Below are 7,160 nucleotides of genomic sequence, written 5' to 3'. Positions count from 1 at the left end.
AAGTATTTAATCTGTCTATTTTTGAATTTTCTATAATCTCAGAAGATTAAATTTTCGAAAGAGGGAATATTTTCTCTTAATTTCTTCCATTATTGTAATTTTTCCTATTATAAAACCAAACTTATGTTTATATTTTAATATAATTTTAAAACTTTTTAATAGGACCACAGTACTTGTTTATTTAGAGCCGTAATACATACTTAAAATTTCGTTTACTCTATAAAAGTAATAATTCATTTCTAATAATTATTCCGTAAAATTTAATTTCGATTTACAAGTTTCATGTAGGATAATTAATATAGATAGGATAATTTTGCTTACCAAAAATACGTCCCTAAATACATATAAAATAAATAAAAAATTTAAACGGTTTGCAAGGAAAAAAAACGATATTTTATGTGAAAATAATTTTTTGTTTTGTACAGTAACTAATGAATAAACATGCAAAAATCAGTGCAATTGTTGATATAAATAGTGTGAACAAAATGTATCTTTCATCCAGTTGCTTTATTCGATTTCTGAGCATATTTCTCCTCCTTTGGAACTCTTCCTAAGAAGAAAAAAGAAGAAAAGAAAAAAAAGAAAGCAATATCATTTTCTTTGAATCAAATAAAACATACCAATAATACAACTATTTCGTTCTTTATTATTTTATTTAAATTAAAACACAATCAAAAGAGAAAAATGTTCAAAAATTTAACATTAGCTATTATTTAATTTAAAATTATTGTTTGTACGTGTTTAAAATGGTTTTAATGGTTCTGAATAGTCTAAGTATATCGTAAAATACTCATGATCTTATTATACAACATACTAAATGTGTCTTTTTAGAATCATGGTTTCTAAAATGGAATCAAACTTGTACACACATGAGGGATCATATATTAATATTTAAATGACGAAAAATTAAAATACTATCAAAATCTAACGAATCACTACTTAAGAAGACAGCACTGAAAATGATAGAAGAAAACAGGAGTTAAAAGGCAAATACTCGAAACATCGCTAAGCTTAATCAACAAATCAAACTAGTTATAACTTTTTTATTATTTTATCCTGTCTTCTTATTCGAAAGATTTCGATAGCGATTTTGTTTCGTCCTTGCTTAAATACTTATTTGCTATTCCCAACTAAGAATACTTATTTTTTATTTCAATTTTGACAAGGAATCTAAATTAAGGGGAACATCATGTGTAACTATCCGATATTCATGTACTTAGTTCCTATCTTAAAAGCTGAATAAGTACTAAATTAAAACTAAAGTACTATAGTAAACTAATTTAAATACTGTTTATTTTAATTTTTTTGTCGTATGCCTGTATAAGCAGTGGGAGTGCGATTGTTCCTGTTTCTCAGTGGCGCCATCTATGGCCAGGAATTCGACTTCTGCCACGCTATTCACACAACCACAACCCGTTTATAAGGCGGGTCACATTCACACACAAAGGAGAGAAAGAAACATCCATGCCTTGCCCGAGATTCGAACCCAAGACCTTTCTGATGCAAAGACAGTTCCCTGCCCCCTACACTGGCCGGTGGGAGCTTATTTCAAATAATTTAATTAATAAGTTGTAACTGTTAATTAAATTTCAAAAAATCTGGCATATTATCGCATTTTTTCTGAAACAACATACTTTTGTTGATGGATTTAGACTTTTAGTCTTCAAAAGCTAGTTTTAAAGTTAAAGTGGAAAGAAATATAGAAAATTTGAAGGAATCAGAACATAAAAATTTATTAAAATATACTTGCCTTGATTCGGGAAATCGGTAAATCTGTTAGTTCAGACAATTTCAGAAGCTCAACACCATTTGGATATGGGCACAATTTATAACTTAAATCAATTTCCGGATATTCAAAATGCGCATCATGCTGCTTCGGCTCTAAATTTGCGAGTGTATCTGAAAAAATAAGCAAATCTAAATAAGATTTTATTTTTTATTATTCTTAGTCAATGTGGGGAGAGTAGATATCGACAATGTCAACCTTACAGTACTTCCCCGCCAGAATTTTATCTGTGATCGAATTCGATGAACGGATACCACTAGTTGATTCATTGCTGTTTTTGTGAGAAGCCGGGAGAGCTGTATGAAGATCACCGGACTTTTTAAATGCTGATACAGAGGGAGGAGGTGGACAATGTCGCAGTCACAAGTAGCAAGTCAACTCTTTAATGGAGAACTCATCGAAGTAGGCGTGTTAAAATCGAAGTGGGTGTTTTTGTCAAGGTAGGCGTGTGCACATCACGCCCGGGTCGTTAAATGTGGGGAGAGTAGACATCGACAATGTCAACCTTATTTTAGGAAAAAGGTACCCCATCATAGAATCGGGTTAACATGTCTTATATACTAGTGAATGGGAATTATATTTTTGTAGTGGTTCTTACATTACAGTCAGCATAACACAGGATATTTATGAAATACAAATATAAAGCCTGTTTTTCTAATAGGGAAGTGCTTAAAATTCCAACATTTAATGGAGGAAAGAGTAGGGTGAGGCCAACTCGATCGAGTAGAAATTAGTTATATTTCTTAGCGGACACTTTACTAATCACGAAGATGGACCTACCATATTTGCGTGTTGTTGTTGAATAGTTCAAGGCGCCAGGGTAGATATGTTTGTTTAACTACCTATGTGATGTCAGCTGTTCTGTATGTTGATGTTCTTAACTAATGTTCTTAACTACCGAGGTATGACTCGGTTAGTTTGAAATACCACACTAAGTACCCTAGTTCAGTGGTCGGCAAAGTGCGGCTCCGGAGCCGCATGTGGCTCTTTGGCTCCTTAAGTGCGGCTCTGGCACAAATGTCTACGGAAGGCGCAATAATATTTTCATTTAAAAAAAAACTTGTTAAGAAAAAAGATTACATCTTATTTTGATAAATTAAAATTCTTCTATGAATCGAGAACATGTATAATTTTTTGTTTAAATTAAAAGATAGATAGGTAATTAAAATTTTATATTGTAGTAAAAATTGGTAACGAACATCGAGTTAAAGTTTATTAGTTTTCGTAAACGTAAACACAAACCATGTACAAGCTACAGGNCCATTCGACCAATATTCTGGTATTTGCTCTTAGGTACAAAAAGGTTGGGGACTACTGCCTTATATACTAGTGAATGGGAATTATATTTTTGTAGTGGTAGATACACTACAGTACTCCTCCACCAGAATTTTATCTTCGATCGGATTCGATGAACGGATACCACTAGTTGATTCATTGCTGTTTTTGTGAGAAGCCGGGAGTGCTGTATGAAGATCACCGGACTTTTTAAATGCTGATACAGAGTGAGGAGGTGAACAATGTCGCAGTCACAAGTAAAATTCAACTGTTCAATGGAGAACTCATCGAAGTAGGCGTGTTCAAATCGAAGTGGGCGTTTTTTGTCAAGGTCGGCGTGTGCACATCACGTCCGGGTCGCCAATGAGGGGAGAGTAGACATCGACAATGTCAACCTTATTTTAGGAAAAAGGTACCCCATCATAGAATCGGGTTAACATGTCTTATATACTAGTGAAGGGGAATTATATTTTTGTAGTGGTTGATACACTACAGTCAACATAAAACAGCTCACAGGATACTTATGAAATACAAATATAAAGCTGCATTTTCTGACCGGGAAGGGCTTAAAATTCCAACATTTTATGGAGGAAAGAGTAGGGTGAGGCCAGGTAACTCGATCGAGTAGAAATTAGTTATATTTTTTAGAGGACACTTTACTAATCAAGAAAATGGACCTACCATATTTGCGTATTGTTGAATAGTTCAAGGCACCAGGGTAGATATGTTTGTTTAACTACCTATGTCAGCTGTTCTGCATGTTGATGTTCTTAACTAATGTTCTTAACTACCGAGGTAAGACTCGGTTAGTTTGAAATACCACACTAAGTACCCTGGTTGACCGAGTAATTTAACTTTTTTCTAGAAAAAAAATAATTTATAAAAAAAAAGTAGTACATCTACGACTTTTCAGGAATTATATATTATACACAACTAAACAATGAATATCTTGATTAAATATGACAATTTATAGATCGAACAGTTAAGTTCCAACAGGCCTTCGAATCTTAACTAATCGGTCTTACCCCTCTTTTCCCACTACATTTTTTTTATTTTGTCGCAGTAACTGATTGTTTCTCATTACATTATTTTAAATGTCTCTTAATTAGAACGGCTTTTAAGTAAGGTATTTCCCATTTAACCTTAAGTCATCACATAGTTTTGCACTAAATAAAAAAAAAACTTATTATAAAATGCAGAAAGACTTAAAAGAATGCATACTGAACATAGAACTTTTATTTTTTAACAAACTTTTTAAAAGAAGTGGCAATATGTAAAAAATGGCAGAAATAAATTGCAATTAATAAAACTTGAAAAATTTTCAAAAAAACAAAAAACAAAATAGAGATTTTATTGGAAAACCAGTGAAACTCCGTTTTCCTAGGAACCTCCTTTAGTCCAGGCTATCGAGCTCAAAAATGAATATTACTTGGAAAAATTGCAGGGCCTTTTATTTTTTGTATACTTATGTTCTTTTTTTTTCTTTTTTTGTGCGCTCGAACACGAATCAGCATTTTGTGACCAAAATATTTTTCGAAAATACGATTTTTTCCAGGAAAAATCCAGTTTTTTTTGGCATATAATTTTTTTATGGTTTAAAATAGAAAATTTCTGATGGCATATTTGAAAACTAGAGAAAATTTTATGCCAATTCTATCGCTACAATGTGCTCCTAAGGTAATAAATTAAAGAGCTATAAGTATGGCTATAGTATATAATGACTATAGTATATAGTGCTATATGATATATAATCTTGTATGGCTTATTATACAGTATATAATGCTATATGGCTATAGTATATAATGACTATAGTATTGGATTGATAATTTTCTCTCTCTACTACAACGCCGAAAACTAGAGGAGAGTTTTGAAATTTACAAAAATTATCGTTTGAGACCTAATAATATACAAAAAAAAATTACTGCCAGAGGGGAATACTCCTCAGGCAATTTACTTCAGTACTTCACTTCCCTCAATCCCTGACAACACCAAAAATTTTTCTTAAACCTTTCCCAAAATCATAATTTTAAAAGAGTCTTTTTCATTTTTAATTTTTTGGTTTTCTTCCTGAATTTTTACTCAATTTAGACTTCTAACAACACCCTTGTTTGTTTTCACATCTCCATCATTAATATCGCTCATTTGGTGAAACAATGACGTATATATTATACATAAAACTGCAAAATGAACTTAAATAGAGTAATTATCAGTTACGTCATTGCAAAATCAACCTAAATAGAGTAATTATCAGTTACGTCATTGTTTCACCAAATGAGCGATATATTCTCTTGAGAAGAGGGTTTACTCCCTAACACCCGAAAACCATTTTCAGCATAACTATGATTTTCCTAAAACCTTTCCGAAAATCATGATTGATTTGGGTTTTTTTTTTAAATTTTCATGAACATAAGTTTGTAATATTAGTTTTTCTTCAAATTTATATTTGTTCTAAGTAACAAAGATTGTGCCCCTCCTCATCCCATAAAATCAAAATTCTTAAGGCATTCCTCATTTAATAATGATTTTTTTTTTTTTTTTTAAGCATTCAAAATGACTCCGAACATTTTGATGCGAATAAAGTTACATAAACAAAAATAACTATCTAACAAAGTGAGAAATGCATTCTGGCAATATTATATGACAATGTATTCTATGAAGTGTATATTTTAACAGTATATAATAAACATGAATTCTAAAACAATATTTCAATACTGTTAATTTATTATCTCCCCTTTTTTGGAAGCGTGCAAAACTTCTCTCACAGAAAACAATATCGTATGAAAATCCCAGAACGTAATATCATATGAAATTGCGTTCTGGAAGTTTCTATATTTTTTTGCATTCATTATATTTTTTCAGTATAAAAAACATAAATTCTAAACTGATATTTTAAATTCTAAACTAATTTTTCTTTTATTACTTCACTTTTTCTGTACCATACAAAACTCTTCTCCTAAACCTTAGTAGACAAACATAAATTCTAAAATGATATTTTTAATACAATAAATAATTTTTATTTCATCAGTTTGTTTTTTCTGTCCTGCGCACAACATCCTTCCTTTAACGTTAAGGTGAGTAATTTTTGCTTATATATTCTTATAGTATGAAAAACATAAATTCTAAAATAATTTTTTTAAATACCATGAACAATTTTATTACCTCTCTTTCTCTGTCCTGAACAGAACTTCCTTCCCAGAACGAAAGATCGTTTTGGCAACTTATTACAATGGGAAGATTTCATTTTTCTTTAATTTTAATTCGTCATTTGAAACTCGAACTCCAACCACGTCAAAGCACTCTTTGTAAACATTCAAAGAAAAAATAAGGTGTGAGCAGCTACGACTGTGTGATGACGCGAACATGTGCATTTGAATTTCGTTCATCGTATTCTAAACTCGCAATGGAGCGCTCGTCAACTAGCGAAAATTTATAAATTATCGTTTGCTATTTTTAATGTATCATAATTGGGTAAAGGTTGCCGTTTCTATTGTCTAATTCGCAATGACACATTTATCTGTGAGATAGAGAAATCGACAATGATAAGAATGTTCTTGAACTAAATGCAAACAAGACTCAAAGTTTCGATTTTCAAAGCAAAAAACTACTTAAAAAGACACTCCATATATAGTAAAGTTGTTGAAACAATATTCCACCTATGAGCGCTACAAATTCAAAACGCGGGGCAAACTTATGATAATTTTAATTGGAATGGTAAATGAATGTTAATTTATTATTATTATTGTTTTTAAATATTATGCTTATTTTAATTGAGCGGTTTTAAATTACAACTTAATATTCTTTACTTTTACTAAGCAGTAACTAGTAGATAAATAAAATTTTAATTGCTTCGGTTTTTATAAAATTATTTTATAATTATACTTATAAATGATTATTAAATTCTCAGTTTAAGAAATTTAAAAAGATAGTGTCATTTGTTCTTCATAATTTTTCTTTAAAAATTTAAATGTGCTCTTTAAACACTATCCTTGACTTTGTGAAAGACTGTATCAAAACCTCCCTTTGGAATCCTTATCAAAATAGCATTGATAAATACCTTGACAGAGATCATAAACGAATATTGAAACTAAATAAAAATAGT

The 7,160-nt window shown here is 30.7% G+C and overlaps 1 long non-coding RNA gene across 1 annotated transcript; it reads right to left on the bottom strand.

Moving 5' to 3' along the window:
- Window positions 1-370: 370 nt before the first annotated feature.
- Window positions 371-6,493, bottom strand: LOC107437744 (uncharacterized). The gene is made up of 3 exons (XR_011637954.1): window positions 6,221-6,493; window positions 1,747-1,899; window positions 371-546 (listed from the first exon to the last, which is right to left on the bottom strand). It is a non-coding gene; the product is annotated as an uncharacterized lncRNA (long non-coding RNA).
- Window positions 6,494-7,160: the final 667 nt, after the last annotated feature.

Source organism: Parasteatoda tepidariorum, chromosome 10 (genome assembly GCF_043381705.1).
Source record: "Parasteatoda tepidariorum isolate YZ-2023 chromosome 10, CAS_Ptep_4.0, whole genome shotgun sequence".
Lineage (NCBI taxonomy): Eukaryota > Metazoa > Arthropoda > Arachnida > Araneae > Theridiidae > Parasteatoda > Parasteatoda tepidariorum.
Note: the sequence above shows the minus strand (reverse complement) of the source record. Positions and strands in the feature narration are given on the sequence as shown.